The sequence below is a fragment of the Nyctibius grandis genome, chromosome 1 (assembly GCF_013368605.1).
Source record: "Nyctibius grandis isolate bNycGra1 chromosome 1, bNycGra1.pri, whole genome shotgun sequence".
NCBI classification, from domain to species: Eukaryota; Metazoa; Chordata; class Aves; order Nyctibiiformes; family Nyctibiidae; genus Nyctibius; species Nyctibius grandis.
This window is the reverse complement of record NC_090658.1, coordinates 16,777,464-16,789,218: the sequence shown is the minus strand read 5'-3', so window position 1 is coordinate 16,789,218 and position 11,755 is coordinate 16,777,464.

Sequence of the window (11,755 nt, the reverse complement as noted above, 5' to 3'; positions counted from 1 at the left end):
TGTCTGGGGGAAAATATGTCGCAGTTCCCTTAACTGGATAAAAGCTTATTGCGCAGTTACAGCGGCGTCGTTAGTGGTTAGGAATGGTTGGGATACAAATGTCCCTGTCAAGTGCTCTGTGATGGCTCCACGCACAGTTGCTGTATCGCTGATGAAGGATTATAATTCGCCTGCTGGGTGATCAAAGAGAAGCATTTCAGGGTGCGTGACTTGTTACTTTATGATCAATTATATGGTTTGTGTGGAAGAAGTAATCATGTTCTCAGGACTACTTATCTTCAAAAAGGTCCATTCATTTTGTAAGGGACTGTTTTCCATGTAACTATCATTATTGCTGCTGTTATTATTATTTATTACTACAACTATAGCTTCTAAAATCTGTAGTTAGAAACCAAGACCCTATTTATGGTGAGTGATGGAGCAAACCATCAAAAAAGATAATTGCTTCCCAGAGTACGATTTGCAAACTGAGTAGAAGGATATGGGTATGTCATCAAAAGCTACCTCTATCTTCACATGTAGGAAAAAGTCAAAGAGTAAAGGAGGGAATGACCCAGCACAACATGGGGTTTGCCTGAGACAGTCTTCCAATTGTAGATTTAAAATCATGGAATCAAATAGTAAAGCCTTTTACAGGTTTTGGTGTTTAGGACTGAAATGTGAGACAGGAATGAGGCATGTGAGACGTGTGGGGTCCAGGGGCATCCTGTATTCTCAGTGGGGGCTTGGAGGTGGAGATACCAAGCACTAAGCAACTCCTGTGGTCTGGCGTCAACACCATGACCTGTGTCCTTTCAGAGAGAGCACTGGAACCAAATCTTGTGCTGGAGAGTAGGGTGGCAAAGCCCTACTTTGTTGTCCCTCTCAAGAGCGCTATCATCCGCTCAACCTTCTTCCTTCAGCATCATCAGCTCCACTTTAACTGATAGTGATGTTAGCTTTTATTCTGACCTTGCAATGGTTATGAGGTGCACTCCATCACTTCATTCTGCTATGCTTGGCATACTCTTTTCCTCCACCACTACATGAGGGTTAGTCTGATGGAAGGCCTACCTAATTCCAGCTAGCATGTGCCTTTATATTGACCTGTCCTCCTCTTCCCCCCCTCCCCATCACCTTTGAAATCAAGGAAAGTGGTGGGGTTATGAGACCCAGGGGCCAACTGAACCGTGCCAGCTGAGAAATGTAGGGTAATGTTGTGCCCTTGGGAAGACCAGCTCATGTGAAGTGCAGTTTCGTTTAGGTCTGTCCGTATCAGGGGTGCTGATCGACAGACGGCTAAACATGAGCCAGCAGTGTGCCCAGGTGGCCAAAAAGGCCAATGGCGTCCTGGCCTCTATTAGGAATAGTGTAGCCAGCCGGTCTAGGGAAGTGATCGTCCCTCTTTACTCAGCACTGGTGAGGCTGCATCTTGAGTACTGGGTTCAGTTCTGGGCTCTGCACTTCAAGAAAGATGTTGAGGTGTTGGAGCGAGTCCAGAGGAGGGCGACCAAGCTGGTGAAGGGTCTCGGAGGGTCTGTCCTGCGAGGAACGGCTGAAGGAGCTGGGGTTGTTTAGCCTGGAGAAGAGGAGGCTCAGAGGTGACCTTATTGCAGTCTACAACTACCTGAAGGGAGGTTGTAGTGAAGTGGGAGTTGGCCTCTTCTCCTGGGCAACTAGCAATAGGACAAGAGGACACAGCCTCAAGCTTCGCCAGGGGAGGTTCAGGTTGGACATTAGGAAGAATTTCTTTACAGAAAGGGTTATTAGCCATTGGAACGGGCTGCCCAGGGAGGTGGTGGAGTCACCATCTCTGGAGGTGTTTAAGAAAAGACTGGACATAGCACTTAGTGCCATGGTCTAGTTGACATGGTGGTGTCAGGGCAACGGTTGGACTCGATGATCCCTGAGATCTCTTCCAACCTGGTTGATTCTGTGATTCTGTGTGATTCTGTATGGTACTGCTGACCCCTTCCCGACACTCAGCTGCTGGTCTCATGAGCAGTAGCAATTTTTTTGGGGTCCTGCAGCTTGGTTTCCTACAGGATGAACAATCAGTGAGGAAAAATCTGGGTATATTCTTGTGTTGTTTACATGTGCTCATATACATTGATTCGGGAAGGCAACAGCCAGAAGGCAAGCAAGAAAGTCCCTTCTTGAGACTCCTTCTGCCAAGCTGCTGGTTCACGAGGAGCAGATCAGCTTCCTGAACGGGCTGTGTGCAGACTTTACGTCAGGAGGCAAACTCCCTGCTGCCAGGTAGCTTGTTTGTCCACAAAGCTGCCCATACTCCCAAAGTCAAGCAAAGGCGCGCAGCTTTAAAAAAATACTTGTTTGACAAACTGTCTTGGAAGTACATGGGGAGCAGCACTACTGAGTGACACCGGCTGTCACTCTGCCTGGCAGGTGCCCACGTTATCCGCAACATTTGATTGTTTGCAGGATTTTGCTGATGCTGAGATGCCTTCGAGGATATTATTAACAAAGGTGTTAGTGCAGTGTGTGGTGTTTAAGGACATGACTACTCTTCTCAGTGCAGTGCCTGCCAGCAGCTCTGGAGTGCTGGCACTGCTGTGCCTGTGTCACACACAAGTGGCTGGTCACGCCTCAGGGCTGAGATAGGTGCTGTAGTTGTCATGCCGGAGCCGGCTGGCTTGAAGCTGGTTTGGGTATGACTTGCAGTCACGTCTTTGGCAGTAATGCCAATATACCACAGGCTGCAGGGGCAATTCTCTTTCCTTACCTTCAGTATTTTGTCCTCAAAGTAAAGTGCCAGCGGCCATGAGGTGTTCTGTGGCTTAAAAGCTCACCGAGGGATAGATTTGTGCTGATAACAAGACATATCAGATCTCTGAGCCTTCCCTTCCCCCTTTCAGCAAGTTTGTCGGAGGACAGGAGAGCATCACACTTAGCCATGTAATTATGAAGCAATTTGGTATTTATGCAACTTTATGCCCATGTGTGTACAGACTATATATCTTATATATATCTTATATATATATCTCCAGGGAGATCTTATAGCAGCCTTCCAGTACCTGAGGCGGCCTACAGGAAAGCGGGAGAGGGACTTTTTACAAGGGCATGTAGTGATAGGACGAGGGGTAATGGTTTTACACTGAAAGAATGTAGATTTAGATTAGATGTTAGGAAGGAATTCTTGACAGTGAGGGTGGTGAGACACTGGAACAGGTTGCCCAGAGAAGTTGTGGCTGCCCCCTCCCTGGCAGTGTTTAAGGCCAGGTTGGATGGGGCTTTGAGCAATCTGGTCTAGTGGAAAGGTGTCCCTGCCTGTGGCAGGGGAGTTGGAACTACATGACCTCTAAGGTCTCTTCCAATTGAAACTATTCTATCTTGCAATCAACTGCAAAAACCGTTTAATAATCTGTGAAAATCATACATCCTTAATTGCATTCCGCCCACTAACTCACCTGAGCTGTCACCGGGAATCTTGTCCATGTTATAGGGAAAAGCAAATTTACGCCCACCAAGTGTACCTATCACTGAAACTCCCTCCCCAGAAACTATTATTAAGAGATGTTAGCCATATACATACAAAGGTTTTGATGCCCTATTATTTTTAACATACCTAAATTAGAACTGTAGGCAAAAAGCTTTATTTCTGATGGAAAGGCACCATCATTAGGAAGTCTCGCACATCTGGTCTTGAGTTAATATCTATCCAAAATGAAGTAGTAATTATGCATAAGTATAGGCATATATGCACATGGCGTTAATCTAAATTCACATATGCAGGAGTAACAGCAGTTCATATATGGAGGAGACTTATACGGCTCTGTACCTACACATACAAATACTTTTGCACCTACATTCATACATGGGTATATAATAATACTGAGTGGCACTACATGTATTTTACAATTCGGGGAACATTTTTTGTTCTGTCAGTACTTAAGCAGGAGCTTAACTTTGATGCGTTGAAGTTTGACTGAAGTCACAGGGAATTGAAGATATGTCTGATGTTATTCTTCTGCTGAAGCACTGGCATACGCAGGGATTGCTTTACACATGTTGGAGTGCTTTTCTGAATCCTTGCCTCAAGGCCGCTGCGCAGAAGCGTACGTGAGCCCTTCTGCATGCAGAAACGCAGGAGTGATAACAGCCGCGAGGGCTGCAGCTGTGGGTTGTAGGTTTGTTCCGCACGGGCGAAAAATGTAAACAGGAAAACCACGTGGTCCGTACTCCATCAGATCTCCCACTGATCTGAAATGTGGGGTTGACGGAGCAAGGACTGAGAGATTTGGCTCAGAGGAGCTGGTACAAGGTTTCTCACTTTGACATCTAACAGCAGGGCTGCAACCTGCCGGCCCACTTAGCTCTAGAGCAACCCATAACTTGCACTCATGGTGGACCCAGTTTAGGCCAATTATTCTAATTTACTGTCTTTCCCTCTCTTTCTCCATTTGTTAACCTTAACATGCCTTTTTACAGTTCCTTGGAGAAGTAGTGCCAGTGGAATACTCGTGTAGAAAAAATTGCTTTTGAGATACAGAACACAGCTAATTACGGCGTTACAATTAGCTGAATGCCCTTAACAGAGTCCGAAGGGGGAAATCATAGTGCGGCATCTGCTATACCATATGCTTCTCTAGTTTCCAGAAGATAACAGTGGGCATGTGTGCTGCCATGGATTGTGCTTTCTGCCTGAAGAGCAGAGCAGCCTGCAGATGCTCCAGTGTTTCTTCCACCCAAACTCCGTTAGAAATGTCTGATGCTGCACACATCTGTCATGATGAATTATGCTTCCTTGGCTTCAGACTCCTTCACACAAACAGACTTATAATGATGCAGTGGTAATTCATACCCCATCGTTCCTGAGTGCATGCTTCATCCTAAGGGTAGGTGTTGTGCCGAGAACAGTGGAGAGGTAACAGGCAGTATGGCATCGTGTGAGTTTGTGCCCAGCTCTGAGATGCTTCTCGTTGTTTGCTGAATTACCATGTAAAACAGATGAAACGCTTCTTTCTGCGTGGGTATTTTTTTTCACTGTGGTATTGGAAAGCTGAAGTGCTCTTCTGTGTACTGTTTAGTTTAGGTGAACTAAACCTAAAATGGCTCATTATTTTCTATCCTATAGATTAACTTTGCCTTGTCCAAAACATCCCAGAATAGTTGTTGTAGTCCTGCCAATATACTGCTCAACGTGCTGAACTATGGTAATTACAGTTGAATTAGAGCTGACATGATTGAGCCAGCTTAGTTAAATACTGTTTCAAATTTAACACAAATCTTCTGCCCCTTTCTATTATTTTTTTTATCACATTTTTAATGTTTAACTGTCTTTTGCTTTAACCAGGCCAAGAACTCCAAAAAGAAATGCGTTTGTAAAGACATTATTAAAAAAATATGTCACTATAGTTGCAAAGCAGCAAGTATTAACTAACTTTGGACCACATCCATCCTCCTAAGTACTGCCGAATAGGAGGGTTAGTTTATAGAAAGAAGGTCTCTGTTATTTAGCCAATTAATTATCGATTCTCTCTTCCCAGTTTGTTTGGCAGTCTTGTGCTATGACCTGTGGTAGCTCCTGACAGTGAAAAATAATTATTAAACTTTTGGGCAGGGCTGTGGCCAGGGCATATAAACCTGTGATTTGCTTCCAGTAAAGCCCGGAGGAAGGATGCTGAGAGAGAAAAAAGCACATGGCTCCTCCGTAAGCAGTTGGAAAGGAGTCTGGCTCTGGTTGGGTGTTTGTACGAGTTCATGCTTTCAATGTAGTGCTAGAGCTGTTGGTTCTTCATGAATATGGTGTCATATGGTTAGTGCACACGTCTTCATGAATTAGAGGATTGTGACCATCTTGTGAGCGTTATGGGTCCTAATGTGGAGGCTGGTAGTGCAATGGGGAGTTAAACCTGGAGTCTGAGCGGTGGGACCAGAGCTGCCGTGGAGGGTAAAAGTAAATAAGGGGAGTCAAGGGAGTGGGGATTTTTCTCACTTGGGCCATACTATTAGTTCTCTGATTAATGTATCTGTTAAGTCTTACTTACATGAGCATACACTTGCAGGTGTTAAATGAGGCTAGTGGGGCTCTTGTTTGCAAGAACATCTGAGTGCCTGGAAGGGGCACTGAGCTGAAAAGGCAGCCCATGAATTTACACATGTACATGTTATACAGCAAAAGCCTAAAGGCTGGATAAGGTTTGAAGTGATGAGTTGTAAGCTTTATTCTCTAGATGGCAAAACCCGTGGTCTTTGCTCCAGTAATCCTTATGTTGGTTGGATCATAAATCCAATAATTAAGTACAGTGTAGTTTTCTAGTCCCTCTTCCAAAGTCTTCCTTTCATATTCTTATTTATCTTTTCTCTGTTGTCTCAAAATGTCAAAAGAGGGTGGTACAGCCATTCTCAATTGGGTCTGAGCCTGATTCCTCTGTCACTTTTAGCATGTATTATGCACTGATTTAGAAACTATTTAAAAATACATTAAAGCCATCATGAGAAATGAAGGCAGCCCTGCACTTCTGAGTGCGTGTTTGATGCTTACTTCGTTGAATTCAGGAAGAAGGGATTATTAAAGACATAAAAGCTGTCTCTTTACCAGGAGCTTAAAAACACTCTAAGGGAAAGAAAATCTGTTGTGCTTAGCTGCTGTAATTTAAGAACCAAATTCTGCTCTCATTTATAACAGCATAAATTTGAATTTGATTGAACTCTAGACTAACATTACTGCAAATGAGATCAAAAAGTGACTTCAGAAGTTCATAAGGTAAGAAGCAGTTTTGCACCTGACCTTGTTCATTTTATCTATGTGTATGCTCTTACTGACTCTGGACTTTCCACATCACCCTGGAAAAAAAAATCTATGGCACATTTGATCTCTTTTTTAATGGTCCTGGTCAGATGGGTATTTTTGATTCTAATGCAAGATGTGGCCAGATTGGTAAAATTCCACTGGGCTTTCTAGACTTTGCCATTCCCATGACATTTCAATACTGCATGAAAAGTAATGGCATGCTGCCTAGGTCCTGAGGTTTTGGTTCAAGTCTTTCATAGACTTTCAGGTTCAAATGGGCTGCAGTTACATCTAGTTTCACTTGCTACATAGCGCAGGCCAGCTTTTGTGATTCTGACAATGTAGAGATGGATAGGAGAGAGTCTAAAAAGACTGCAGTAATTTCAATAATTAAATATTGGTTTAATAGTTAATACAAGTTCATTATATAAAAATGATAGCTCACAATCTGTTGATAAAAAATTCAGAACTGCCCATACTACATTGATTTAAAAAATACTGTTTTTTGATAAACATTATGAAGTGGGTTGGAAAGCAGTTAATACATTTTTTTATTGGGAGTTCATTAACGTAGAAGTTCTTGAGATAGATAGACAAATATATGTAGACTTATAAGGGAAAATAATTCCAAATCTTAGCGTTCGTTTCAGGAAAGAACAGTGTTAGCCATCCTCAGCTTGTTCACTTTCTTACCTCTTCCACGACATCCAGTAGGGTTACATTATTTCAAGGTCAGTATTTCCAAGGGTGATTATTTCCAAGGGTGCAGGATGTCGTGTAATTGGCCATCGGTCAGAAAATGCTTTAATACTGATAAAGCGTGTAGGAATGTTTTCTGCTTGTCCTTATATGACTTACAAAGTATACAGCTTTTCTCCCCCAACTCAACGACAAATTAATGGAGTTTGTCAGCTGTTTAGGTAATGAGCTCGAGCAGACATTATGTTTTTGGAAGAGATGCGTGTCTGATGTATTGTGAGGCCAAAATCCAGAAAGATGAATGTTTTCAACCATCTTGACAACCAGATTATCTCCCTGAATATCCAGTGCCTAGTAGCCTTAAAGAAAGATTATTTTGTAAAACCTTTTAATGATTACTGGCAGAAATACAAGAAAAATGAAGGACATTTTGATTTACACCAACATGAAGTGAGATCAGAATCAAGTTCTAGATGACAGACACTGTCAGTTTATTTGTGATTAACATCATAATCCTTTTATTTTTTTTTCAGTAGTGCTTCACTGCTGTGGATTTTTGTGGGGATAAGGAGATAGTGTAATGCTTGGGAGCAGGCCCAGGAGGTGACTGACCCCAATTCTTCCATGTCTTACCCGAGTTCAGCTGTGACATGTTTTTGCAAAAGCCAGTAGTATCACCTGAGGTTAAAGAGCTGGAGCCCATGCCAGACTTCTCTGCCTAGCTTTTACCTACCTGATCACTGCAGCAGCATCTGTCTCCAAAGTTTGGTCTGTAAGCTTCTTGTAAAGATCGTGGAAGGAATTAGATACCTCCAAAAAAGTGATCCCAAATTATGCAAACTGTATAAAGAGCCATCCAGAGCAAGCCAGGGAGCTCTGGGCAGAGGCATGAACATGAAGCCCAGCTCACACTAGAGCGGGGTTGCTGGAGGCAAACAGCTGCATCCATTCAGAATCCAGAGTTGCAAACCCCTACATCTATCACTTAGGAGGAAGAAACCCTTGCAAGCTCGTTCTTGCCCTTTAAAGGGTTTTCACATGGGGAATAAATACTGCTTGCCTATAAGGGGAAGGGAGACTAACTTTGGCCTCTTTCCTGCTCTAACAGGATTTGGATTTGTGCCTCCTCCCTTCCAGATGAGTGGGTGGGTGCAGTTCCTGTTTTGGGCTTGAGCACCTATAAGCTGCTGCCTTGCAGAGAGGAAGGTAAGAGGTAATTTTTCTTCCGTGGTTTAGGTTGTTAAAAACTTGGCTGCTCTTATTTTTATCTGTAATTTTTCCCTCAGATTAGCTGAGGAGTCTTTGCTGATGTGGTATTATTGCCATTCCCTGTATTTATTACTGCTAACATTGTTCTAACTGGGTATTCACCCAGTTATGTCTGGAACACTTCTCTGCAAGTTTTTTGTGTGTCTGAAATGGGAATTCCAGATATTTGTTGATTTAAGGATGAAAACATCTTCCACTTAAATCCCTGCACTATCTTCTCCACCTGACTTCACTCTTTCCTTTTGTTTCTCAGTGTTTGCTCACTTGGAAGTCAGGGTCGCTGTACAGTACCTTTCATTCCTTCCTCTTGGTTAACACCAAATGAGAGCTTGATCACTTGCTCCAGGGCTGTGATCTGTGAATGGCCCTCACATAATTGCCTCCCCTAATTAGTAGGGAGATGGTGTGCTGGGTAGGTTCTGTGTGCGCATCCAAAGGGTTTCAATTCTCAACCCCACGGAGGGCAATGGCAAAACTTTCTTGATACAAGCTTGCTATAGCCATAGAATAATATGGTTACACCTCCTTAATTAGCTCTTTACTGGCATTGGTACTATTCCCAAAATATTTGTGTTTACTAGATATCTGTTAGAAAGCTAGTGCAAACTGCTTGATATTGGTGTTTGAAGAGGGTGGCTGGAAGGGCAGTGGGTGCTGCTAGAGGGTGCTTGGGCCATGGGAGTCACCACCCCACTCCCAGGCACAGCAGATGCCACACCGTCACAAGGTGTTTGACCACTCATTTTCTCATCAAGCTACACTCTTTCTTGTTCTTCCACTAAGTTTAGCCTACTGTGGATGAAAGGAAGATTTTCAGGCTCATCAAGGCCAGAAATATCAGCCAAGATCTTTGAATACCAGACAAAAGAGGATAAAAGCAAGTCCTTGGGTAATGTCTCACATCACCAAAGCCCAATGAAGTGGGGAAGGGCCACAGATGACACCTTGGTGCAGCATTTCTGATTATTTATTTCTTTATTTGTTTGGATTTGGCTTCATTATCTACTTTTACATATTAATTGGGGATGTCCCACTGCCCTTCTTGATCTCTGTTCTCTCATGTATAACCTCTGAGGTGTGCCTTCTCTGATGTACCCCAGATCCTGTCCCTTGGCCTCCTCTGAGCATAAGAAGTTACTGTTCTCCCCCACAAAGGCAATCCTTGAGTTTGTGCCAGCAAATCTTGCCTTGGCACACTTCAGCTCAGTCCAGTCCTGTTGCTCTTCCCCTGTCCCTGCCATCCCAAGATGCCCAGAAGAGCAGGTCTCTGAGGCCAGCAAAGCTCTCCCTGTATGCTCACTGCCTGGCTGACTGCAAGCAGACATTGCCACACCACATCCCTAGCATCCATAGATGTTGTTTTCTCACTATTTCCAGGCCATACATAGCCTCCTTTCTTACTCCTTTCAGCACTAGCTTCCTCTGCCCATGCTCACCTACCTTCCTCTACTTTCACACACAAGTCCAAGAAGCCAAAGGCAGCACCAGCTGTAGGTCTGATGCAGTCCTGCCATGCCTCTTGCTGTCTCGCCCTCACATGGAAAAGCGTGTGTGGGTGTGAAGGGGAACTGGAATGAGCTCTGGCTTAGCTAGCCAGCAATCGCTGCATGCCCAGATCACACAGCGAGTGCCCTTTGGCTCAACTCTTCCGTCTCCACCTCGTTCCTTTGGGCTCAGAACAAGTGTTGCACTATACATGTGGCTGCCAGAGAGAAGAGCATATTCCAGATAAAAAATGAAGCTGAAGAATATGGATGAGAGATATCAGAAAGACATTTCAGGGAGCTTCCCCTACTTTCCTTTTTTCCCTCACTTTCTCAGGTGTGTTATGCCCCCTCCAAAGGGCAGGCTGGCCACAGGATCCTAATCTTTCTTTGCTGTCTTGAGGTCACTTCTTGGTGTGGCTGCTGAATATAGGGCCAGGTGATATCAGTGTGGGATGCTGGTTGCTTTAAGCCTAGAATTTGGCTGCTTTGGGTTAAAATAAACAGGAACGAGGTGCTCTGCTTGTGAGTTTGGACGTAATTGCTACAGCCCCACACAGATTTAAATTCATTCAACACCTCTCTTGTTTGTGAAAAATTTAGAGGTCAAGATAGTCCCTTCCCACACCTTTCCTCATTATTTTTGAGTTTCATGTTGTTTAGATGAGTAACTGAGAAACTGGGGGGAAAAAAAAAATGAATAGTCTCTGGGGAAAAAAAAAAAAAGCTTTGGTGCTTTGAGCTTTATATAATAAATTAAAAAGTAATTGATTGATTGACCAAATCCTAAAAGAAGGAGAAAACATTAGATAGTCCTTATCTATTCGTGAGCCCTTTGTACAGATTTGTATTCTGCTAAAGTGAGTAAGGGGCTCAGGATGAAAATAAATGTGAATATTTTAATATGTGATGAATAAAAACTAAAGCAGTGGAATGATCTCAATTCTAAACTATTTAAATTTAAGAGTATTTGCTAAAAGAGGACCTCTGTAACAACAAGAAGTGATTGCCTTTTTTATTCATCCCTGATGTCCGGGACATCTTTCAGTTATTGAAATGGCATGGATGTGAACAATCTCACAAAAAACAAGTTGAGCGTGCTCATAGGACTGAATTTAGTTGTATATATTAATCCCACTGAGTTTAAAGGGATGAATGGTACAAGTACAGCTACTTGTGTGTCTGTGGATCTATGGAGTAATAGCTCCTGTCTTGAAGAGATCTGCTAAAGAAGTAAGTACTTGCTGAAGCTGCTACATGAGATGGGTGTATCTCTCATCTTCCATCCCTTGCTTCTCCCCAGATGAAGCAGTCAAATACAACTTCTATAACCCTGTCCATTTCTCTAAGTTCAGTTGCTCCAAGTTCACATAGCAATGGCAGGGTGGAACTTGTCCCAAGGGGTGGTCATATATCACTCTTTAGATGTGATTTTACTTCTTCATAATAACTGATGCAATTTAGCTGTGAAAAGGAACCTGTTTGGATCATGGGTGGTCAAGGAAACTTCCTCTTGAGCAATTATGTTTTCAGAGAGTACTGATTTAATCAGCGGGCTTGGTGCCAACCT